Raw genomic sequence first — 25,540 nt, forward strand, 5'->3', positions numbered from 1 at the left:
GTTTCCTTTGCCTCCCGATGCTATTGCTAACATCCGTTTGTAAAGAAACTCCAGGTCATGAGTTCAAAGGCATATGCGGGTAAAAATCGGGCACTAGAAGAGGGGCAAGATGGCTGGAGTAGGGTCCCCAAGTCACCTGTCCCCACCACATTACCTAGATAACCTTCAAATCATCCTGAAAATCTACGAATTCAGCCTGAGATTTAGAGAGAGACCAGCTGGAATGCTACAGTGAGAAGAGTTTGCGCTTCTATCAAGGTAGGAAGACGGGGAAAAAGAAATAAAGAAACAAAAGGCCTCCAAGGGGGAGGGGCCCGCGAGGAGCCGGGCTGAGGCCGGGGCGAGTGTCCCCAGGACAGGAGAGCCCCGTCCCGGAGAAGCAGGAGCTGCACCAACCTTCCCGGGGGGAAAGGGGCCCGCAGGGAGGTGGAGCAGGACCCAGGAGGGCGGGGATGCCCTCGGGCTCCCCAGGACACTAACAGGCACCTGCGCCGGGGGGAGATGCGCCGAGCTCCCTAAGGGCTGCAGTGCGCACGGCGGGACCCGGAGCAGCTCGGAGGGGCTCGGGCGGCGGCTCCGCGGAGGGGGCTGCGGGCGGGAGCGCGAATCCAACAGCGCAGGCCCCGGAGCACAGGGCGCCGGGAGACAGCCCAGGATCCGGCCTCCCCCGGGACAGGCAGAGGCCGGGAGGGCCCAGGACAGCGAGGACACTCCTGCCCCGAGCTGAGCAGATCAGCGGCCCCGCCCGGAGCCTCCAGGCCCTGCACACGGAGAGCCCCGGAGCTACTGCGGGGGCTGACTCCAGGGCTGCAGAGCTGGCCCCGCCACTGCGGTTGTTCCTCCTGGGGCCTCACGGGGTGAACAACCCCCCCTGAGCCCTGCACCAGGCAGGGGCAGAGCAGCTCCCCCAAGTGCTAACACCTGAAAATCAACACAACAGGCCCCTCCCCAGAAGACCAACTAGACGGACTAGTTCCAGGAGAAGTCAAGGGACTTAAAGTATACAGAATCGGAAGATACTCCCCCGTGGGTTTTGTTTTCTTTTTGATTTCTGTTTGCTTCCCCCACCCTTTTTTTCCCTTTCTTTCTTTTTCTTTCTCTTTTTCTTCTTTTTTTTCTTTTAGTTCTTCCTTTTTTTTTTTCTCTTTCTCTTTGCTTTCCTTCTTTCCTCTCTTTTTCTCCTTTTCCCAATACAACTTGTTTTTGGCCACTCTGCCCTGAGCAAAATGACTAGAAGGAAAATCTCACCTCAAAAGAAAGAATCAGAAACAGTCCTCTCTCCCACAGAGTTACAAAATCTGGATTACAATTCAATGTCAGAAAACCAATTCAGAAGCACTATTATACAGTTACTGGTGGCTCTAGAAAAAAAGCATAAAGGACTCAAGAGACTTCATGACTGCAGAATTTAGATCCAATCAGGCAGAAATTAAAAATCCATTGAATGAGATGCAATCCAAACTAGAAGTCCTAACAACGAGGGTTAACAAGGTGGAAGAATGAGTGAGTGACATAGAAGACAAGTTGATGGCAAAGAGGGAAACTGAGGAAAAAAGAGACAAACAATTAAAAGACCATGAGAAAAAAAAAATAAATAAAAGACCATGAGGATAGATTAAGGGAAATAAACGACAGCCTGAGGAAGAAAAACCTACATTTAATTGGGGTTCCCGAGGGCGCAGAAAGGGCCAGAGGGCCAGAATATGTATTTGAACAAATCCTAGCTGAAAACTTTCCTAATCTGGGAAGGGAAACAGGCATTCAGATCCAGGAAATAGAGAGATTCACCCCCCCCTAAAATCAATAAAAACCATTCAACACCTCGACATTTAATAGTGAAGCTTGCAAATTCCAAAGATAAAGAGAAGATCCTTAAAGCAGCAAGAGACAAGAAATCCCTGACTTTTATGGGGAGGAGTATTAGGGTAACAGCAGACCTCTCCACAGAGACCAGCAGGCCAGAAAGGGCTGGCAGGATATATTCAGGGTCCTAAGAGTTGAGAAGAACATGCAACCAAGAATACTTTATCCAGCAAGGCTTTCATTCAAAATGGAAGGAGAGATCAAGAGCTTCCAAGACAGGCAGGAACTGAAAGTATATGTGACCTCCAAACCAGTTCTGCAAGAAATTTTAAGGGGGACTCTTAAAATTTCCCTTTAAGAAGAAGTTCAGTGGAACAATCCACAAAAACAAGGACTGAATGAATATCATGATGACACTAAACTCATATCTTTCAATAGTAACTCTGAACGTGAACAGGATTAATGACCCCATCAAAAGGCTCAGGGTTTCAGACTGGATAAAAAAGCAGGACCCATCTATTTGCTGTCTACAAGAGACTCATTTTAGACAGAAGGACACCTTCAACCTGAAAATAAAAGGTTGGAGAACCATTTACCATTCAAATGGTCCTTAAAAGAAAGCAGGGGTAGCCATCCTCACCTCAGATATCCTAAAATATTCCCCGAAGACTGTAGTGAGAGATGAAGAGGGACACTATCTCATACTCAAAGGATCTATCCAACAAGAGGACTTAACAATCCTCAATATATATTCCCCGAATGTGGGAGCTCCCAAATATTTAAGTCAATTAATAACCAAAGTCAAGAAATACTTAGATAATAATACACTTATATTTGGTGACTTCAATCTAGCTCTTTCTATACTCGATAGGTCTTCTAAGCACAACATCTCCAAGGAATCCAGAGCTTTAAATGATACACTGGACCAGATGGATTTCACAGATATCTACAGAAGTTTATATCCAAACTCTGCCTAATACACATTCTTCTCAAGTGCACATGGAACTTTCTCCAGAATAGACCACATACTGGGTCACAAATCGGGTCTGAACTGATACCAAAAGATTGGGATCATCCCTTATATATTCTCAGACCATAATGCCTTGAAATCAAAACAAGAAGTTTGGAAGGACCTCAAACACATGGAGGTTAAGGACCATCCTGCTAAAAGATGAAAGGATCAACCAGGAAATTAAGGAAGAATTAAAAAGATACATGGAAACTAATGAGAATGAAGACACAACCGTTCAAAATCTTTGGGACGCAGCAAAAGCACTCCTGAGGGGGAAATACATTGCAATACAAGCATCCCTTCAAAAACTGGAAAGAGCTCAAATACAAAAGCTAACCTTACACATAAAGGAGCTAGAGAAAAAACAGCAGATAGATCCTACACCCAGCAGAAGAAGAGAGTTAATTAAGATTCAAGCAGAACTCAACGAAATCGAGACCAGAAGAACTGTGGAACAGAACAACAGAACCAGGAGTTGGTTCTTTGAAAAAATTAATAAGATAGATAAACCATTAGCCAGCCTTATTAAAAAGAAGAGCGAGAAGACTCAAATTAATAAAATCATGAATGAGAAAGGAGAGATCCTACCAACACCAAGGAAATACAAACGATTTTAAAAACATATTATGAACAGCTATACGCCAATAATTTAGGCAATCTAGAAGAAATGGACGCATTCCTGGAAAGCCACAAACTACTAAAACTGGAACAGGAAGAAATAGAAAAGCCGAACAGGCCAATAACCAGTGAGGAAATTGAAGCAGTCATCAAAAACCTCCCAAGACACAAAAGTCCAGGGCCACATGGCTTCCCTGGGGAATTCTATCAAACGTTTAAAGGAGAAACCATACTTATTCTACTAAAGCTGTTTGGAAACATAGAAAGTGATGGAGTACTTCCAAATTCGTTCTATGAGGCCAGCATCACCTTAATTCCGAAACCAGACAAAGACCCCACCAAAAAGGAGAATTATAGACCAATATCCCTGATGAGCATGGATGCAAAAATTCTCAACAAGATACTAGCCAATCGGATCCAAGAGTACATTAAGAATATTATTCACCATGACCAAGTAGGATTTATCCCTGTGACACAAGGCTGGTTCAACACTTGTAAAACAATCAATGTGTTTCATCATATCAGCAAGAGAAAACCCAAGAACCATATGATCCTCTCATTAGATGCAAAGAAAGCATTTGACAAAATACAGCATCCATTCCTGATCAAAACTCTTCAGAGCGTAGGGATAGAGGGAACTTTCCTCGACATCTTAAAAGCCATCTACGAAAAGCCACAGCAAATATCATTCTCACTGGGGAAGCACTGGGAGCCTTTCCCCTAAGATCAGGAACCAGACAGTGATGTCCACTCTCACCACTGCTATTCAACATAGTACTGGAAGTCCTATCCTCAGCAATCAGACAACAAAAAGACATTAAAGGCATTCAAATTGGCAAAGAAGAAGTCAAACTCTCCCTCTTCGCCGATGACATGATACTCTACATAGAAAACCCAAAAGCCTCCACCCCAAGATTGCTAGAACTCATACAGCAATTTGGTAGCATGGCAGGATACAAAATCAATGCCCAGAAATCAATGGCATTTCTATACACTAACAATGAGACTGAAGAAAGAAAATTAAGGAGTCAATCCCATTTACAATTGCACCCAAAAGCATAAGATACCTAGGAATAAAGCTAACCAAAGAGGTAAAGGACCTATACCCTAAAAACTATAGAACACTTCTGAAAGAAATTGAGGAAGACACAAAGAGATGGAAAAATATTCCATGCTCCTGGATTAGCAAAACTAATATTGTAAAAATGTCAATTGTACCCAGGGCAATTTACACGTTTAATGCAATCCCTATCAGAATACCATGGACTTTCTTCAGAGAGTTAGAACAAATTATTTTAAGATTTGTGTGGAATCAGAAAAGAACCCGAATAGCCAGGGGAATTTTAAAAAAGAAAACCATAGCTGGGGGCATCACAATGCCAGATTTCAGGTTGTACTACAAAGCTGTGGTCATCAAGACAGTGTGGTACTGGCACAAAAAAGCAGACACATAAATCAGTGGAAGAGAATCGAAAACCCAGAAGTAGACCCTGAACTTTATGGTCAACTAATATTCGATAAAGGGGGAAGACTATCCATTGGAAGAAAGACAGTCTCTTCATCAAATGGTACTGGGAAAATTGGACATCCACATGCAGAAGAATGAAACTAGACCACTCTCTTTCACCATACACGAAGATAAACTCAAAATGGATGAAAGATCTAAATGTGAGACAAGATTCCACCAAAATCCTCGAGGAGAACACGGGCAACACCCTTTTTGAACTTGGCCACAGTAACTTCTTGCAAGATACATCCACGAAGGCAAAAGAAACAAAAGCAAAAATGAACTATTTGGACTTCAACAAGATAAGAAGCTTTTGCACAGCAAGGGATACAGTCAACAAAACTGAAAGACCACCTTCAGAATGGGTGGCAGCCAGTGAGGGGGGGAACTTGACATAATGAGCACTGGGTGTTATTCTGTATGTTGGCAAATTGAACACCAATAAAAAATAAATTTATTATTAAAAAAATCGGGCACTGTACAGTTCAAAAAGTTAAGGACGAGCCCCAATGTTTTACAAGTTCCCATTTCTGGTATGAAATTCCCTACTTTTGGGACACCTGTGTGGCTCAGCGATTGAGAATCTGCCTTTGGCTCTGGGCATGGTCCCAGAATCTGGGATCAAGTCCCATATTGGTCTCCTTGCATGGAGACTGCTTCTCCCTCTGCCTGGGTGTCAGCCCCCCCACCCACACAAATAAATAAGTAATTTTTTTTTTTAAAAAAGAAAGAAAAGAAAAAAGAAAAAGGAAAAAAGAAATTCCCTACATTCGGACTTCTAGGTTATCCCATCATAACGAAGCCTCACAGAATGGGACCTAAGAGGTGGTCCAGAGAAATCAGGATGGACAAAAATTTTTCACATGTAACCCCACACCCCACTTCCCAATAGTCAAAATCATGAGGAAGAGGGGGAAAGCAGGCCATGTAGACACCAGAAAACTGAAATCCACTCCTCTTCCCCAAGCACAAGCACCAGAACCGATGCCTAACCTACTCCCTGTGCCTCCACCTCTTTCAGATGGCTGAGAGTCACCCACATATGAAGCCTGTATTGGCGGAGGAAAAAACAGGAGACCAAGATGAAGGAACAGGCAGAGGTGGCAGCAGAAGTGTGGAAGGTTGACAGATAAGAAAAAGGAAAAGAAGCTCTTTTCCGGTTACTGTGGCACAAGGTACCATGAGCTGCAAAGTCTCCCACGACACCCTGTAAGAGGCAGTGCAGGGGGTCCTGCACAGGAACCAGCGCAAGAGCTGGAAGTTTCTGGATACGGTAGAGCTGCAGATCAGCCTGAAGAACTATGATCCTTAGAAGGACAAATGCTTCTCAAGCACCGTCCACCCCCCACCCCAAGTTCTCTGTGTGTGTTTTGAGGGGGGCAGCAGCACTGTGATGAGGCCATGCTGTGGGTGTTCCCCACATGGACATTGAGGTGCTGAAGAAACACAAAAAGAATAAAAAACTAGTCAAGAAGTTGGCCAAGAAGTATGATGCCTTTTTGGCTTCATAATCTCTGATCAAGCAGATCCCACAAATCCTGGGTCCTGGCCTGAATAAAGCTGGCAAGGTCCCTTCCTTGTTGACCCACAATGTAAGATGGTGGCCAAAGTGGATGAAGTGAAGTCCACCATCAAATTCCAGATGAAGAAGGTGCTATGTCTGGCAGTGGCTGTTGGCCACATGAAGGTGACAGGTGATGAGCTTCTGTACAACATTCTCTTAGCCATCAATTTCCTAGTGTCATTGCTCAAGCAGAATTGGCAGAATGTCCAGGCTTTATATATCAAGAGCACCACTGGCAAGCCCTAGCGCCTTTACTAAGAAAGTTTATAAATCCTAGTGCTACCATTAAAAAAAGGGGGGAGGGTTAAGGTCTATATCCTAAAAACTATAGAGCACTTCTAAAAGAAACTGAGGAAGACACAAAGAGATGGAAAAATATTCCATGCTCCAGGATTGGAAGAATTAATATTGTGAAAATGTCAATGTTACCCAGGGCACTTTACACATTTAATGCAATCCCTATCAAAATACCATGGACTTTCTTCAGAGTGTTAGAATAAATTATTTTAAGATTTGTGTGGAACCCAAATAGCCAGGGGAATTTGAAAAAAGAAAACCATATCTGGGGGCATCACAATGCCAGATTTCTTCAGAGTGTTAGAATAAATTATTTTAAGATTTGTGTGGAACCCAAATAGCCAGGGGAATTTGAAAAAAGAAAACCATATCTGGGGGCATCACAATGCCAGATTTCAAAGCTGTGGTCATCAAGACAGTGTGGTACTGGCACAAAAACAGACACATAGATAAATGGAACAGAATAGATAATCCAGAAGTGGACCCTGAACTGTATGGTCAACTAATATTTCACAAAGGAGGAAAGACTATCCACTGGAAAGAAGACAGTCTCTTCAATAAATGGTGCTGGGAAAATTGTACATCCACATGCAGAAGAATGAAACTAGACCACTCTCTTTCACCATACACAAAGATAAACTCAAAATGGATGAAAGATCTAAATGTGAGACAAGATTCCATCAAAATCCTAGCGGAGAACACAGGCAACACCCTTTTTGAACTCGGCCACAGTAACTTCTTGCAAGTTACATCCACGAAGGCAAAAGAAACAAAAGCAAAAATGAACTATTGGGACTTCATCAAGATAAGAAGCTTTTGCACAGCAAGGGATACAGTCACCAAACTAAAAGACAATCTACAGAATGGAAGAAGATATTTACAAATGACATATCAGATAAAGGGCTAGTTTCCCAGATCTATAAAGAACTTATTAAACCCAACACCAAAGAAACAAACAATCCAATCATGAAATGGGTAAAAGACATGAACAGAAATCTCACAGAGGAAGACATGGACATGGCCAACATGCACATGTGAAAATGCTCTGCATCACTTGCCATCAGGGAAATACAAATCAAAACCACAATGAGATCCCACCTCACACCAGTGAGAATGGGGAAAATTAACAAGGCAGGAAACCACAAATGTTGGAGAGGATGTGGAGAAAAGGGAACCCTCTTACACTGTTGGTGGGAATGTGAACTGGTGCAGCCACTCTGGAAAACTGTGTGGAGGTTCCTCAAAGAGTTAAAAATAGACCTGCCCTATGACCCAGCAATTGCACTGTTGGGGATTTACCCCAAAGATTCAGATGCAATGAAACGCCAAGACACTTGCACCCCGATGTTTCTAGAAGCAATGTACACAATAGCCAAACTGTGGAAGGAGCCTCAGTGTCCATCGAAAGATGATTGGATAAAGAAGATGTGGTTTATGTATACAATGGAATATTCCTCAGTCATTAGAAACGACAAATACCCACCATTTGCTTCAACGTGGATGGAACTGGAGGGTATTATGCTGAGTGAAGTAAGTCAATTGGAGAAGGACAAACATTATATGTTCTCATCCATTTGGGGAATATAAATAATAGTGAAAGGGAATATAAGGGAAGGGAGAAGAAATGTGTGGGAAATATCAGAAAGGGAGACAGTACATAAAGACTGCTAACTCTGGGAAATGAACTAGGGGTGGTGGAAGGGGTGGAGGGCGGGGGTCGGGGTGAATGGGTGACAGGCACTGAGGGGGGCCCTTGACGGGATGAGCACTGGGTGTTATTCTGTATGTTGGCAAATTGAACACCAATAAAAAATAAATTTATTATATCAAAAAAAGAATGAATGGGGCAACCAGGAAATTAAAGAAGAAATTTTTTAAGTATATGGAAACAAATGAAAATGAAAACGTGTTTGTCCAAACTTCTGGGATGTAGCAAAGGCAGTCCTAAGAGGGAAGTACATAGCAATACAGGCCTACCTCAAGAAACAGGTCTCAAAGATACAACTTAACCCTACACCTAAAGGAGCTAGAAAAGGAAGAGCAAACAAAGCCTAAAGCCTGCAGAAGAAGGGAAATAATTAGGATTAGAGTAGAAATAAATGATACAGAAACAACAACAAAACAATAGAATGGAATAATGAAACTAAGAGCTCGTTCTTCAAAATAGTTAATAAAATTGATAAAACCCTAGCCAGACTTATCAAAAGGAGAAAGGCCCCCAAAAAATAAAATCACAAATGAAAGAGGAGCGATCAGCATCAACACCACAAAAATAAAACAACTATAAGAGAACACTATGAAAAAGCATATGGCAACAAACTGGGAGATCTGGAAGAAATGGACAAATCTCCAAAAATGTACAAACTACCAAAACTAAGACAGGAAGAAATAGAAAATGTGAACAGACCCATAACTAGCAAAGAAACTGATTCAGCAATCAAAACAGGGCACCTGGGTGTCTCAGTGGTTGAGTGTCTGCCTTCAGCTCTCATCAGGATCCCAGGTCCTAGGATTGAGTACTGCATTGGGCTCCCCTCAGGGAGTCTGTTTCTACCTCTGTCTCTGCCTCTCTCTGTGTGTGACTCTCATGAATACATAAAAAAAATCTTAAAAAAAAAAACTCTCCCAGGGCTGGATGGCTTCCCAGGGCAATTCTACTGGACATTTAAAGAAAAGTTAATACCTATTATTCTCAAACGTTTCCCAAAAATAGAAATGGAAGGAAAACTTCCAAACTCGTTCTTTGAGGCCAGCATTACCTTGATCCCAAAACCGGACAAGGACGCCACTTTTTACAGACAAATACCCCTAATGAACATGGATGTAAAAATTCTCAGGAAAATACTAGCAAATAAAATTCAGCAGTACATTAAAGAATTATTCACCACAATCTAGTGGGATTTATTACTGGATTGCAAGGGTGATTCAACATTCACAAATCAATGATATGCCACATTAATAAAAGAAAGAATAAGAACCATATGATATGCCAATAGATGCAGAATAAGCATTCAACAAAATATAGCATTATTTCTTTAAAAAAAAAAAAAACCTCTCAGCAAGATAGGGATAGAAAGAACATACCACAGGATCATAAAGGCCATATACCAAAGATCCACAGCCAATATCATGCTTGGTGGGGAAAAACTGAGAGCCTTTCCCCTACACTCAGAAACAAGACAAGGATGTCCACTCTCACCATTCCAATTTAACTAGAAGTCTTGGCCTCAGTAACCAGAAAACAAAGAGATAAAAGGGATCCAAATAGGCAAGGAAGAACTTTCACTATTTGCAGACCACATGATACTCAATGTAGAAAACCCAAAAGACTCCACCAAAAAAATTGCTAGAAGTCAAATATGAATTTGGAAGAGTTGCAGGATATAAAACTAATGTGCAGAAATATGATGCATTTCTTTTTTTTTAAATTAATTTTTATTGGTGTTCAGTTTACCAACATACAGAAAAACACCCAGTGCTCATCCCGTCAAGTGTCCGCCTCAGTGCCCGTCACCCATTCCCCTCCAACACCCACCCCCCTCCCCTTCCACCACCCCTAGATCGTTTCCCAGAGTTAGGAGTCTTTATGTTCTGTCTCCCTTCCTGATATTTCCCACACATTTCTTCTCCCTTCCTTTATATTCCCTTTCACTATTATTTATATTCCCCAAATGAATGAGAACATACACTGTTTGTCCTTCTCCGATTGTCTTATTTCACTCAGCATAATACCCTCCAGTTCCATCCACGTTGAAGCAAATGGTGGGTATTTGTCGTTTCTAATTGCTGAGTAATATTCCATTGTATACATAAACCACATCTTCTTTATCCATTCATCTTTCGATGGACACCGAGGCTCCTTCCACAGTTTGGTTATTGTGGACATTGCTGCTAGAAACATCGGGGTGCAGGCGTCCCAGCGTTTCACTGCATCTGAATCTTTGGGGTAAATTCCCAACAGTGCAATTGCTGGGTCATAGGGCAGGTCTATTTTTAACTCTTTGAGGAACCTCCACAGAGTTTTCCAGAGTGGCTGCACCAGTTCACATTCCCACCAACAGTGTAAGAGGGTTCCCTTTTCTCCGCATCCTCTCCAACATTTGTTGTTTCCTGCCTTGTTAATTTTCCCCATTCTCACTGGTGTGAGGTGGGATCTCATTGTGGTTTTGATTTGTATTTCCCCGATGGCAAGTGATGCAGAGCATTTTCTCATGTGCATGTTGGCCATGTCCATGTCTTCCTCTGTGAGATTTCTGTTCATGTCTTTTACCCATTTCATGATTGGATTGTTTGTTTCTTTGGTGTTGGGTTTAATAAGTTCTTTATAGATTTTGGAAACTAGCCCTTTATCTGATATGTCATTTGCAAATATCTTCTCCCATTCTGTAGGTTGTCTTTGAGTTTTGTTGACTGTATCCTTTGCTGTGCAAAAGCTTCTTATCTTGATGAAGTCCCAATAGTTCATTTTTGCTTTTGTTTCTTTTGCCTTCGTGGATGTATCTTGCAAGAAGTTACTGTGGCCGAGTTCAAAAAGGGTGTTGCCTGTGTTCTCTTCTATGATTTTGATGGACTCTTGTCTCACATTTAGAACTCTCATCCATTTTGAGTTTATCTTTGTGTATGGTGAAAGAGAGTGGTCCAGTTTCATTCTTCTGCATGTGGATGTCCAATTTTCCCAACACCATTTATTGAAGAGACTGTCTTTCTTCCAATGGATAGTCTTTCCTCCTTTATCGAATATTAGATGACCATACATTTCAGGGTCCACTTCTGGGTTCTCTATTCTGTTCCATTGATCTATGTGTCTGTTTTTGTGCCAGTACCACACTGATATGATGCATTTCTATGTAACAATGAGACAGCAGAAAGAAAAATTATGGAATCAATTCCATTTATACTAACACCAAAAACAATAAGACATGTAGGATTAAGCCTAACTAATGAGGTGAACGGCCTGTACTGTAAATACTATAGAACATTGATGAAAGAAATTGAAGATGACACAAACAAAATGGAAAGACATTTCATGCTCATGGATTAGACCAAATATTGTTTTAAAAGGTTATACTACTCAAAACAATCTACACATTTAATTCAATCCTTGTCAACATAGCAATAGCATTTTTCACAGAGCTGGAACAAAGAATCCTAAAATTGGTATGGAACCACGAAAGACTGAAAATAGCCAAAGTAGTGTTGAAAAAGAAAACCAAAGCTGGGGGCATCACAGTTTCAGACTTCAAATTATATCACAGAGCTCTAGTGATCAGAAGAGTATGGTGCAGGCACAAAAAGGAGACACGTAGATCAATAGAACAGAATGGAAAACTGAAATGAGATATGAACCAGTAAGTATGTTCAATTACTCCTCAGCAAAGCAGGAAAGACTATCCAATGGTTAAAAGACAGTTTCTTCAGCAAATGGTGTTGGGAAAACTACAGCTATATGCAGAAGAATGAATTTGGACCACTTTCTTACATCTTTTTTTTTTTATTTATGATAGGCACACAGTGAGAGAGAGAGAGAGGCAGAGACATAGGCAGAGGGAGAAGCAGGCTCCATGCACCGGGAGCCCGATGTGGGATTCGATCCCGAGTTTCCAGGATTGCTCCCTGAGCCAAAGGCAGGCGCCAAACCGCTGCGCCACCCAGGGATCCCACTTACATCATATATAAAAAATAAATTCAAAATGGATTTAAATCTGAATGTGAGACCTGAAACCATAAAAAGAAGAAAAGATTGGCAGTAATGTTTTGACTTGGCTATAGGATCTTCTTTCTAGATATGCCTCTGAGGCAAGGAAAACAAAAGCAAAAGAAACTATTGGGACTTCATCAATATAAAAAGGTTCTGCAAGTGAAGGAAACAACTAAAGCTAAAAGGCAACATACAAAATGAGAGAAAATATTTGTAAATGACAAATCCAATACAGAGTTAGTATCCAAAATAGAAATCTCAACATCCAAAACACAAATTATCCAATTGAAAATGGGCAGAAAAAAAAAAAAAAGAAAATGGGCAGAAGACATGAATGGACATTGTCTCTAACAAGACATCCAGATGGCCACCAGACACATGGAAAGACACTCAACATCACCCATCATCAGGGAAATGCAAATCAAAACCACAAGGAGATATCACCTGACATCTGTCATAATGGCTAAAATTAACAGAACATGAAGACTCGTAACTCTGGGAAATGAAATAGGGGTGGTGGAAGGGGAGGAGGGTGGGGGGTGGGGGTGAATGGGTGACAGGCACTGAGGGGGGCACTTGACAGGATGAGCACTGGGTGTTATTCTGTATGTTGGCAAATTGAATACCAATAAAAAATAAATTTATTATTAAAAAAACCCACAAGAAACAATGGGTATTGGTGAGGATAGGGAGAAAGGGGAACCCTCTTACACTGCTGGTGGGAATACAAACAGGTGCAGCCACTGTGGAAAACAGTATGGAGGTTCCTCAAGAAGTCAGTAATAGAATTACCCTATGATTCAGGAACTGCACAATTGGTATTTACCCAGATGATACAAAAGTACAGATTCGAAGGGGTACATACATCTCAATGTTTATAGCAGCATTTATCAACAATAGCCAAACTATGGAAACATCAACAGATGAATGGATAAAGGAGATGTGGTAAATATACACATTGGAATATCACTCAATTATCAGAAAGGATGAAACGATGCCATTTACAACATAAAAAGAATTATGCTAACTGAAATAAGTCAGTCAGAGAAAGACAAATAACCATACAATTGCATTCATATGTGGATTTTAAGAAACCAGCAAATTGGCAAAGGGGAGGGGGGATGAGGGAAGCAAACCAAGAAACACACTCTTAACCATAGAAAATAAACTAATAAAAACCTGAGGAAGGTGAGGGGAGATGGGGAAAACAGGAGATGGGGATGAAGGAGGGCACCTGTGATGAGTACTAGGCATTGTATCCAAGTGTTGAATCACTATGTTGTACAACTGAAACTAATATTATACTGTGTTAACAAACAGGAATTGAAATAAAACTTTAAAAATAACTGTTAGTATTAATGACAAAGGTGCACACATACATATAAAAACAGAAAGTAAATTGAATATCCATATAAAGAGTACTTAGAGCCACAAATATCCTCCTTGTCTCAGCTTAGGAGATTCCTGCCATGTCTATTCTCACCCTAGCAGAGGCTTGGAGTGGGATTCTCTGGAGAGGCCTCTGAATTAGAGCCAGGCCTTCTTCAAAACAACAACCAGAATATAGCACTTAAAACTAACCCACTTCCATTGAACCCACACACACACACCAAAAAAAGCACAATTAAAAAAAAAACTAACCCACTGAAGATACTGGGAGTCCCAGATGTCAGGCACATGCACAAGACACAAACTCATACTCTACAAATAATAACTCTAAACTTAATCCTAACCTTAACCATAATACTAGATGTATCACTAACAGAAAACCAAGCACAAACCACAAGCTCCTAAGACATACAACTGACCCAAATGCCAACTCTAACCCTAACCCTAACCCTTTACCCTAACCCCAACCCTGACCCTGACCCTAACCGTAAACCAAATCCTAACCCTGACCCTGACCTTAACCCTGACCATAACCCTGACCCTGACCCTCATTCTAACCTGGCCCTGACCCTTACCCTAACTGTGACCCTAACCCTAACCCTAACCATGACCCTGACCCTGACCTTGACCAAAACCTAACCCTAACCATGACTCTGACCCTAAGTTTAACCCCTAACCCCCACCCTGGCCCTAATCCCATCCCCTAACCCTAACCCAAACCACTAAGCCTGACCCTGACCCTGACTCTAACCCTAGAACTCTAGTGTCTAAGAATTAACAATATTGGTTTGTTACTACATCTCCACATGAAAATTTTAGAAGGTTCTAAATCATTCTGGTGATAGGCTAGTTGTAAGCTGCAGGCCAGAAAATATTCTTTCAGTGTTAAACACCTGGCATTTCCACTGAGCCAACACACCAAAGTGTGGGGCTAGCTTCTAAGGTTCCTCAGGTATGAATGCTCATTGAAGGGTACATCTGAGAAGGCTGGTTTCAAAGTGAAGCAGACCACCTTTCCACGGACAGTAAGCAACCCTTGAAGAGGGGTCTATCTTCTTTTTGAAGAGGCTAGTGGAAACCTACAATTAATTATCTGTGGCTTCCCAGAGGCCCTTCAGCCCATATATACCAGGCTTCCCAAACTGCTGTAGATATAGGTTTAAACTTCCTTGATCGAGAAGCTGGCTGGCTAGGAATGCCTGATGTTGTGCCCAAGATTACGAATCCGAGAAACCACCAAGGAGCTGACACCGATGCAAATGCACGAAGGTTTATTTACAAGCTCAAGCTTGGGTCCAAGTATACTCCACACAGCAGTGCAGGGGCTTGGACCCTGAAGTGGGTTACAGCAGGGTTTTTTATGGGTGGGTCTAGGGGATTTTCAGAAGGGGTGGAGGAATTTTTCCATTCCAATATGGGGGAAAGGGTGGGGGAGTTTCTTAAGATCTGATATGGGATTCTCTGCCGAGGGCATTCTGAGTTTTATTGTCTTTCTGATATGGGATTCCCTGCCAAGGACATTCTGCAGTTTTTCTTGTAAAGTTCAGCTCTTATTCACAGGGGCCTAAGATGGCTGTACTTGTGCTAATGCTAAACTTGAGGTGGAATGGCCTTAATTTTCTTGGCCTCCGTACCTGAGTCACAGAATTAATGCCAGGTCATTTCCAAAGCACCTCCACAGCTGCTAGGAAGGTAAGGTCTACATCACCTATAAGACCATATAATGTTTGTCCTTTTCCAGTTGACTTATTTCTCTCAGCACAATACCCTCGAGGTCCCTCCACATCGAAGCAAATGGTGGGTATTTGTCATTTCTAATGGCTGAGTAATATTCCATTGTATACATATATCACATTATATGATCTCATTCATTTGGGGAATATAAAAATTAGTGAAAGGGAATAAAGGAGAGAAAATGAGTGAAAATATCAGTGAGGGTGACAAAACATGAGAGACACCTACTCTGGGAAATGAACAAGGGGTAGTGGAAGGGGAGTGGGCGGAGTGTTGGGGTGACTGGGTGATGGGCACTGAGGGGGGCACTTGGTGGGATGAGCACTGGGTGTTATGCTATATGTTGGCAAATTGAACTCCAATAAAATCAATCAATCAATCAATCACCTATAAGAGAGGCCCAGTGCAGAGCTTCTCTCAGGGAAAGCTTTGTCATCAAATATATGTAGACTGCTTTCCCTTTGCACTTCCAACACAGCTGAGGACACTAAGTTTCAATTCCCTGATGTGAGAAGGTAGTGGGAAGGTGCATTCTAGAAAGGCTTGTCTCCAAGTGTGTTTTTCAGTGCATTTTAGTTCCCCTCCAAACACACTGTGTAGCTGCTAACCACTTAATTGAGTGGCAAGTGGAAAGCTGCCTTCAAAGGACACTCGAACCCAGGGTACTAGACAGCAAGTTCCATCGGGCCTCCAGTCCATTGTTGAGCCACGGTCTACCTCCCTAAAGACAAAGGCTAGATGAAATTTCCTTTGTAGAACACTGTGTCATAGTTTCTACATCTTGTACCTGCACCTCCATACCAACATTTGAGAGAGGTTCTAACTCATTCCAGTGTTAGACCAGTTGCAAGCTGTAGGCCAGGGAAGCTTTTTCTAAGTGTTAAGTACCTGGCTTTTCCACTGTGCCAACACACCAATGTGTGGGGTTAGCTGTTAAGCTCCCTGAGGGTGAGTGCTTGTTGAAGGGTACCTCTGGGAAGGCTTGGCTTTCTTTTTGTTTTTCCTTTTTTCCTTTCCTTAAGGGATTGGCTCTCAAAGTGAAGCATACAACCTTCTGCTGCCCATATGCAAATATGTGGAAAGGGATCTACCTTCTTTTCGAAGATGCTAGTAAAAACCTGCATTAAATGAACTGTGGTGTCCCTGAGGCACCCAGCGCATATGTACCACACTTCCAAATCTGCTGTTGAGATAGTTTTGAACTGCCTTGATGTAGAGGTTAGCCAGCTAGGAAAGCCCAAGTTTCTAATTGCCACTGATCCTTTGCAGCTGCTGTGGGGGTAGAGTCCATTTCACCTATGTGAGAGGCCTAGTGAAGAGCTTCCCTCAGAGAAAGATTTGTCCTCAGAGATAAGTAGACTGCTTTTCCTTTACACCAGCACCACTGCTGAGACATATAATTTAAACTTCCCTGATGTGAAAAGCTTGTCAGAGGGGCATTCCAGGAAGGCTTATTTCCCCTAGAGGTGGACAGCACCTTACATGGCCCCTCCAAACTTACTAAGGAGCTGGGTTCAAAAACCATTCATGGAGAGGCCAGTGGATAGCTGACATTAAGGAAAGCTTCTGCTTAGGGTCCAAGACAGGCAGTTCCATTGCATCTCAAGGCTAATGTGGGAGTAGAGCCTATCACCCACCTGGGAGGGGCTAACTGAAAGTTTCACTCAAGGAACTCTAGTTCCTTAGTGTTCAGGAGGTCACAAGGAATATGTACCTCCACAACCATTGAGGAGAGGTTGTGCTAACTCACCCCAGTGACAGAATCGTGGTCAGCTACAGGCCAGGAAATCTGCTTTCTCATTGAAAAGTACCTGGCTTCTGCCCTTGCCCCTCACCCACCGAGGTTGGCCTTAGCTGCTAACCTCCCTCAGCTGTGAGGGCTGTCATGTTGAAAGGTTCCCTCCAGAAGGGTCTGGTTCTCACACTGAAGCCCACAACCTTGCCACTGCCCAGGCTCTTCTGTCTGCTGGGCGAGAGGTTTGACTTTCCTCACAGAAGGAGCCAGTGAAGAGTTATAAATCTTTATCACGTTAGCGTCACCAATTGGCCATGGGCTTTTAAGGGTTTCATTTCTGAGCCTCTCTCTTGGCCTTCTTCTCACCCATATGAATCCTGATCCCACTTCACAGCCTCCACCACCCCGAGATGAAAACTGTTCCCTGTAAATCCTACATACTGAGCACTATGAAAGTTACTGATGAGACACCCACAAGAGAGAGATCAAGCAAGTTATGTGACTCAGAAGGCTAGATGTCTAGTGGTTTGAAAGCATTGACCAAACATCAGAAACTTGAAAAGAAGGGTTTTCTTTTGTTGTGCTCAGGATTACGTATTCGAGAAACCACCAAGGAGCCAACACCGATGGAAACACACGAGGGTTTATTTATAAGCTCGAGCTTGGGTCCAAATATACCCGACACAGCAGAGCAGGGACTTGGACCCCCGAGGTGGGTTCCACTTTAGTTTTATGGGTTGGTCTAGGGGACCTCCAGAAGGGGTGGAGGAATTTCTCAAATTCTGTTTACATTCTGATATGAGGCTTTCAAGGGCATTAAGCTCTGTTCTCATTCTGATATGAAACTTTCTACCATGGGTGTTGAGCTCTGTTCTCACTCTAATATGGGGCTTCCTGCCACTGGCTTGAGCTCTGTTCTCATTCTAATATGGGACTTTCTAGTGTGTTAAGCTGTAAGCTGTTTTTTCCTGTAACTGAAGCAAGGTAAATTTCAGCTCTTATTCACAGGGGCCTGAGATGGCTGTACTTGTGTTAACGCTGAACTTAAGGTGGAATGGCCTTAGTTTTCTCAGCCTCCACACTTTCAAGGGAATCCTTCCTCAGTTGGCTATGTGCATTCCTGGAATTTCTTCCACCTGGAGGGCAACTGAGCAGAAGGCTGCTCAGCAGGAGAAAGGTCACAGGTGAAGACTTCATGTTTGTTTTTCAAGGACACATATTTCAGGGCACCTGGCTGTGGCTCCATCAGTCGGAGGAGCATGTGCCTCCACACATGATCGGCATGCCTCCCGAGTGCCAGCACCACCTGATGGGTGTAGAGATGACCTTGACAAGCTAGACAGGCAGAGGATTAGGGATGCTATGGCCCTCCACTTTCACCTCCTCTGGGTCACCCGGGACTGATCCCAGGGAGTGGGATGGCTGGATCCTCGAGCAAGAGTGTGTACAGCTTGCGAAGGCATCACTCCTATCCAGGGCGTTTCTTGAGATGGCAGCTGAGAGCGGGGTAGCACCCCGAAGGAAGCAAGGTGTAGAGGCGGAGAAAATTAAGGCCATTCCACTTTAAGTTCAGCGTTAGCACAAGTCCAGCCATCCCAGGCCCTAGTGAATATGAGCTGAAATTTACCTTACTTCAGTTACAGGATAAAACAGCTTACAGATTAACGCCCTAGAAAGCCCCATATTAGAATAAGAACAGAGCTCAATGCCCTTGAAAGCCCCATATCAGAATGTAAACAGAACTTGAGAAATTCCTCCAGCCCTTCTGGAGGTCCCCTAGACCAGCCCTTAAAACTAAGCTGAAACCCACCTCGGGGTCCAAGTCCCTGCTCCACTGTGTCGAGTATACTTGGACCCAAGCTCGAGCTTGTAAATAAACCCTCGTGTGTTTCCATCGGTGTTGGCTCCTTGGTGGTTTCTCAGATTCACAGTCTTGGGCACAACACAAGGAAGGCCACGAAGGAGGTCGAATCCAAAGACTCTGGAAAGGACGGTGTCCCAGAGACGCCACCCAGGGTGGAGGAGTCAGAACTGTTCCCTGTCAGGTCTCCCTTTAGTCCTTTGCCCTTATTACTCCATGCCCATTTTTGGCCTCTGAAACTTAAGACACCACCATCATGTGTTTAAGTCCCCCTCAGACTCAACAGGCCACACCATGCCATGCCCTCCCAGATGCACCCACCCCTGGAAGGCATTAGAATGAGATGTCATCTTTCACATTCAGGATTGATTCCCAAAGGGTTTTTTGGGGTTTCCTGGGTTAGAAAACCAGGAGGGGACTCTTTTGGTCCCCAGACAATGTGAGTTCTTCAGATATCCTGTTTCCCCTTACCTCCCCATGCAGTTTGCAGTTTGGAAGCTGCAACCTGAGGGCTGGGGGAGAAAGCCATTCAATGGAGAGAAGTCCCAGGCTCTGACTTTAACAGACAGCCTTGTGCATTTGAATGAAATGATTGAATGAGGCCCACTGGAATGGATCACCCTGAACCTCCCTTCAGCCACTCACCATCCCCCATCTCCTCCCAACCCTGAGCCCTCCAGTGGATTTGGGAATGGTAGGACAGATATGTGTGTGTGTGTGTGTGTGTGTGTGTGTGTGTGTGTGTGTGTTTATATGTATGCTTGTGCTGAAGATTGTGGGGCAAGCTCAAGCTGGCTCCAGCAACTCAATTCATTCTGGGAATGTTCTGTTGTTTCTGCTGAGTTGCCACTTGCTGCAAGAAGCAAAGCTAAACTATTCCCATTGCCTAGTTCTTAAAAAGCCTGATTTTCCTGTTTTCTTGTTGAATGGACTGAGTTGTTCTCCATAGACCTGTCCTTCCTCTTGCACCCACTTCCCAAGGGAAAGCCTCAGTCTCATTCGACATAGTCACTGGCTGTTTCACAAGACACCTTCTGTCTACTAAAAGGAGGAAGGAAGGTGGACAAACATGAACCACCCTGACATATGTCACCTCCATATGGAGGGATGGCGGGTGGGGAGGCCTCACTGGACAAATGGTGACTCTGAACCATGATCCCAGGGTTCTTGAAAAAATGAAGTGGAAGGAGCACATGGCCAGCTCAGTCAGAAGAGCACTCAACTCTTGACTTCAGTCAGGGTCGTGAGTTTGAGCCCTACGTTGGGTCTAGAGGTGATAAAAAAAATGAATGAATGAATGAACTTTTAAAAAATTAAGTATGTATGGAGTGCCTGGGTGGCTCAGCGGTTGAGAGTCTGCCTTTGTTCCACTGGGGTATCATCCCGGGGTCCTAGGATTGAGTCCCACGTTGGGTTCCCTGTGGGGAGCCTGCTTCTCCCTCTACCTGCGTCTCTGCCTCTCTCCCTCTGTGTCTTTCATGAATAAGGAGATAAAATTTAAAAATAATATAAAAATTAAAATTAAAAGAATGGAATGGAATGGAAAGATAATGTGGTGAGGAGGATGTGAACGTACCTAATACTGCTGAACTCTAATCTAGGCTTAGAAATGGCCAAAATACTCCATTGTAGGTTGTTAGGTTTTTCCCAAATGAACGGCAGAGAAATTAAAAACGGCAGAGCCAAGCAGTAGGTTTGAGCATGCTTTAATGGGTAGCACCCCAGGTGAGGTTCCATGACCCAGAGGGGCTTGAGTCAGGGAAGTCCTGCCCAGGCAAACTGCAGAGGGGTCTATAAAGAGTTTTCAGCGGGAAGATGGGGGGAAGGGTGGCATTCCGATTAGGGCAAGGGTTACAGGTCTTTGTGTGCTAAGTTAGGGTAGGGCAGCAAGGAGGTCTTATTGGGAGGTTGCTCCCCAGTCTCACCAGCCCAACATAGGTGATGTCTATGTTTTTTTTAAGATTTTATTTATTTATTCATGAGAGACACAGAGAGAAAGAGAGAGAGGCACAGGTAGAGGGAGAAGCAGGCTCCATGCAGGGAGACTGACAGGGGACCCAATCCCGGGACTCCAGGATCATGCCCTGGGCTGAAGGCATTCGCTAAATCGCTGAACCACCCAGGGATCCCCTATTTTTAACCACGACTTAAAAACAAAACAAGACCCCCTTTCCTTGGCTCAGAGTAAGGTTGGAGGGGGTCCTGTCATCTGCAGTGTAGAAAACCAGGGTTCAGCAATCTGGAATATATTCTTTCTCTCCAGGTAGACAGATGTGGTCACTGACGTCATCCCTGTAAGGCAAGGCAAGAAGGAAGAACTACAGCATTTCAAAGCACCAGGGGCACCTGGGAGGCTCAGTTCCCTTAAGCATCTGACTCTTGCTTTCATCTCCCAGGAGATGGCACTCTTGACTCATCTTCTCAGGCTGTGGGGCCCTCTGGAAGGAAGGTATCAGGCCAACATTTTCCAAGGGGGTTGATTGGCTCCAGAAAGTTGATCTGAGTTTCTTAAAGCTATCTGATCCTGAGTCTATGCATGTGTCTAAGGATGAGATTCCAGGGGCACCTGGCCTGCTCTGACAATAGAGAGCATGACTTTTGGCCTCAAGATTGTGAGTTTGAGCCCTACACTGGGAGTAGAGATTACTTTAAAAAAACAAAACCTGGGGGGTGGGGGTGCACGAAGAAAAAGAAAAATAGATGTCATTCTAGTTAAGGCCTTGGTAATACAATCAATCCTTCCAACTGTATCTGGTTACAACGAGAACAGATTCCCACCCAACCTACGAAGATGATTTACAATTGCCTTAAAAAGAATACTCACTGAGAGTTTCTGAACTCTGGAGGGCTACAGGTAGGAGGAAAAGATAAATATTTTAATTTGTTTACAAAACAACATTTTCACAAAATTTCTGTAAGTTATAGGTGTCTCTAGAGACAAGTTTCCTTCAATCTGGAGGAGCAAACATGAGGGGATCAACAATGTTTTGAACAAGAGTCATTAAAAACAGTCATCATTGTCCTTAACTCATTCAGTTCTATGTTGTTTCTTTTTGTTCTGTTTAAATGCAGCTTTTTCATTTGTTCTGACAATTCACACTTTAGTTTTATGATCTCAGAGTGACCAGAGACTGGTATTTGTCAAAAGCTCTTGTCGTGAATCTTCTTGAAACTGGACCATATTTTTGCAAGAACATCAGAACAACACCTGCAAATGACAGGGCAGTAACAAATGGAATTGTTTAAAGACCCAATGAGAGTTCATTATAATGCAGTCAATAAGAAACTGATATTTTTTTGTAACACACAGCATTTTAGCAATTCGAATGTCCAGTGATGGCACTGTACCAGGACATGTTACAACTTTGGAATTTCATTTAATTTTTGGAACAGCAACAGCATTCATGCACCCAATATAATCTACGAAGGCTTATCATTATTTGTTTGACAATGCTTCTCTTGTGACTTCACATAGCAGGTAAACTACATTAATTAGTCAAGAGACTCTATTTAGGGTTTTACTTTCTGGGAATCTGTTGAAAATGAATGAATGAATGAATGAATGAATGAATGAATGAATGAATGAACAACTGAACAGCCAACCAGCCTAACCAACCAACCAAACAACCAACATTTCAGAAGGTTTCAAGGCAGGTACCTATAAAGGATCATGGATCCTTACAAAACCGAAAACTTCAGTATCTGTTTTGCCGAGGTGGTCCTAGGAGATTCTACAGGAGTTTATAGAGTTGTACCAAAATGTCGCTCCTTTAATATTGAGAAGTTTTCACTCTCATACTTAGGTAAAGACTGAATAAAAATGAATATAAAAACCTTGTTGTTCCGGGCAAGCAAAGAAAAAAAATGTCTTTTCTTCTCTGTTCACAATCTCTTATCAAGAGTAGACTAACAATGCAAGAAAACCTTGGCATTTTAACAGAGAGAAGAGGGAAATTTCAATGTTATACCAGTGTACTTGTAAAACTCACTTCTCCCAATCTCAGTCAGAAAGTCTCCTTCAATTTGCCAGCAGATTACCCTATTTTCCCTGTGCAGTGGAGTCTAAAGAATGGTTTACACATCAGCCCCCCTCCTGGCTACTCGGGCCAGGACTTTGATTGGGCCGACTACCTCAAACAGTGTGGTGCTGAAGCTACTCCCCAGAGGCGCTTCCCTCCATCCATTTCTGAGCATGAATTTAAGGAGAATATGAAGCTTGAAGCAGTGAACCCTCTTCTCCCTGAAGAAGTGTGTGTTGCCACTATTACTGCAGTGAGAGGCTCCTACCTGTGGCTCCAGCTGGAGGGTTCAAAGAAGCCCATACCTGAATGTATTGTGAGTGTGGAATCCATGGATATATTTCCTTTGGGCTGGTGTGAAACCAATGGCCATCCCCTCAGTGCCCCTCGCCGAGCACGAGTACACAAACAGAGGAAAATTGCAGTGGTTCAACCAGAAAAACAAATACCATCCTCCAGGACTGTCCATGAGGGCCTGAAGAATCAGGAGCTGAACTCCACAGACTCAGTTATGATTAATGGAAAATATTGCTGTCCAAAGATATACTTCAACCACCGTTGCTTCTCAGGGCCATATCTTAACAAAGGAAGAATCGCTGAGCTGCCTCAGTGTGTAGCACCTGGGAACTGTGTTCTGGTCCTCAGAGAGGTCCTCACTTTACTTATCAATGAAGCCTATAAACCCAGTCGTGTCCTTCGAGAGTTGCAGCTGGACAAAGACTCCGTATGGCATGGATGTGGGGAGGTCCTAAAAGCCAAGTACAAAGGAAAGAGTTACTGGGCTACTGTTGAGGTAGTGAAGACAGCAGATCGGGTGACTGAGTTCTGCCGGCAAACCTGCATCAAGCTGGAGTGCTGTCCAAATCTCTTTGGCCCACGGATGGTTCTGGACAAATGTTCTGAGAACTGCTCTGTGCTTACAAAGACCAAATATACACACTATTATGGAAAGAAGAAAAATAAAAGAATTGGGAGGCCACCTGGTGGGCATAGCAACCTAACATGTGCCCTGAAAAAAGCCAGTAAGAGGAGGAAGAGGCAGAAAAATGTTTTTGTCCATAAGAAGAAACGCTCCTCTGCATCTGTTGATAACACCCCAGCAGGCTCGCCCCAGGGAAGTGGAGGTGAAGATGAGGAGGACCCAGATGAAGGAGATGACGATTCTCTCAGTGAGAGCAGTACATCTGAGCAACAGGACGAGCTACAGGAAGAGTCAGAAATGTCAGAGAAGTCATGCTCTTCTTCGCCTACCCAAAGTGAGATCTCTGCATCACTGCCTCCAGACAGACAATGGAGAAAAAGAGAGCTTCGCACTTTCTCATTTTCTGATGATGAGAATAAACCTCCTTCACCAAAGGAAATAAGAATTGAAGTTGCTGAGAGGCTTCACCTGGACAGTAACTCCCTGAAGTGGAGTGTGGCAGATGTTGTCCGGTTCATCAGATCCACTGACTGTGCCCCTTTAGCGAGAATATTTCTAGACCAGGAAATTGATGGGCAGGCCCTGTTGCTCCTTACCCTTCCCACTGTTCAAGAGTGCATGGACTTAAAATTGGGCCCTGCCATCAAACTCTGCCACCACATAGAGAGAATCAAGTTTGCTTTCTATGAGCAGTTTGCCAACTGAGAAGGACAACCAAAGTGAGCTGTGTCTTTGAAGCACAAATGCAGCAAATCCTTCTCCCTGCTCTACCAGTGGAGCTGAAACAGCCCTGGGGCTCTGGGCCCAACAGAGGTCGGCTTGCTCTCTTTGCACTTTCAGGGAAGGAGGACCCACACTGAGGAAGCAAAAACTACACAGAAGTGGCTCTTCTACCAGTGGAAATGTGGGCATCTCTTGGTAAGCAGATTGCAGTTTAAAAAAAAAATAAAGGTTGTGAAGAAAAGACTCCTGTAAGAAGAATAAGCATTTCCAGTGGTGTGGCCTGAAAATGAAGAATAATCTAGGCTGCTGGAAAGCACCCTTATGGTCATTTCCTTTCTGTTTCCTTTCCTTTCTGTTCTGTCCTTCCCCTTGTAGACTGAACTTTGTTCTCTACTTTTTCTTTCTTGGAAAGAATGGACATAGATTTAAGTCAGCACTGATTTGGGACTTTGCCTAAGGCATATCAGTGCTTCATTGTCATTGTGTTTTTAAGCTATTTTAAATTTAAAAAGTTCATTTTGGGAATGAAAAAAAAACACCCAGTGCTCATCCCATCAAGTGTCCCCCTCAGTGCCTGTCACCCAGTCGAACTCCAATACAAAAATATACAAAACAAAAGAATAAGTCTCCTTCAGGGGATGCCTGGGTGGCTCAGCGG

At 43.3% G+C, this 25,540-nt stretch overlaps 2 pseudogenes; both read left to right on the forward strand.

The window, feature by feature from the left end:
• Nucleotides 1–6,120: 6,120 nt before the first annotated feature.
• LOC112922627 (large ribosomal subunit protein uL1 pseudogene) lies at nt 6,121–6,762 on the forward strand (annotated as a pseudogene).
• A 15,047-nt stretch (nt 6,763–21,809) lies between these two features.
• Nucleotides 21,810–25,163, forward strand: LOC112922661 (scm-like with four MBT domains protein 1 pseudogene; annotated as a pseudogene).
• The last annotated feature ends 377 nt before the right edge of the window (nt 25,164–25,540 follow it).

Source organism: Vulpes vulpes, chromosome 14, assembly GCF_048418805.1.
Source record: "Vulpes vulpes isolate BD-2025 chromosome 14, VulVul3, whole genome shotgun sequence".
NCBI classification, from domain to species: domain Eukaryota; kingdom Metazoa; phylum Chordata; class Mammalia; order Carnivora; family Canidae; genus Vulpes; species Vulpes vulpes.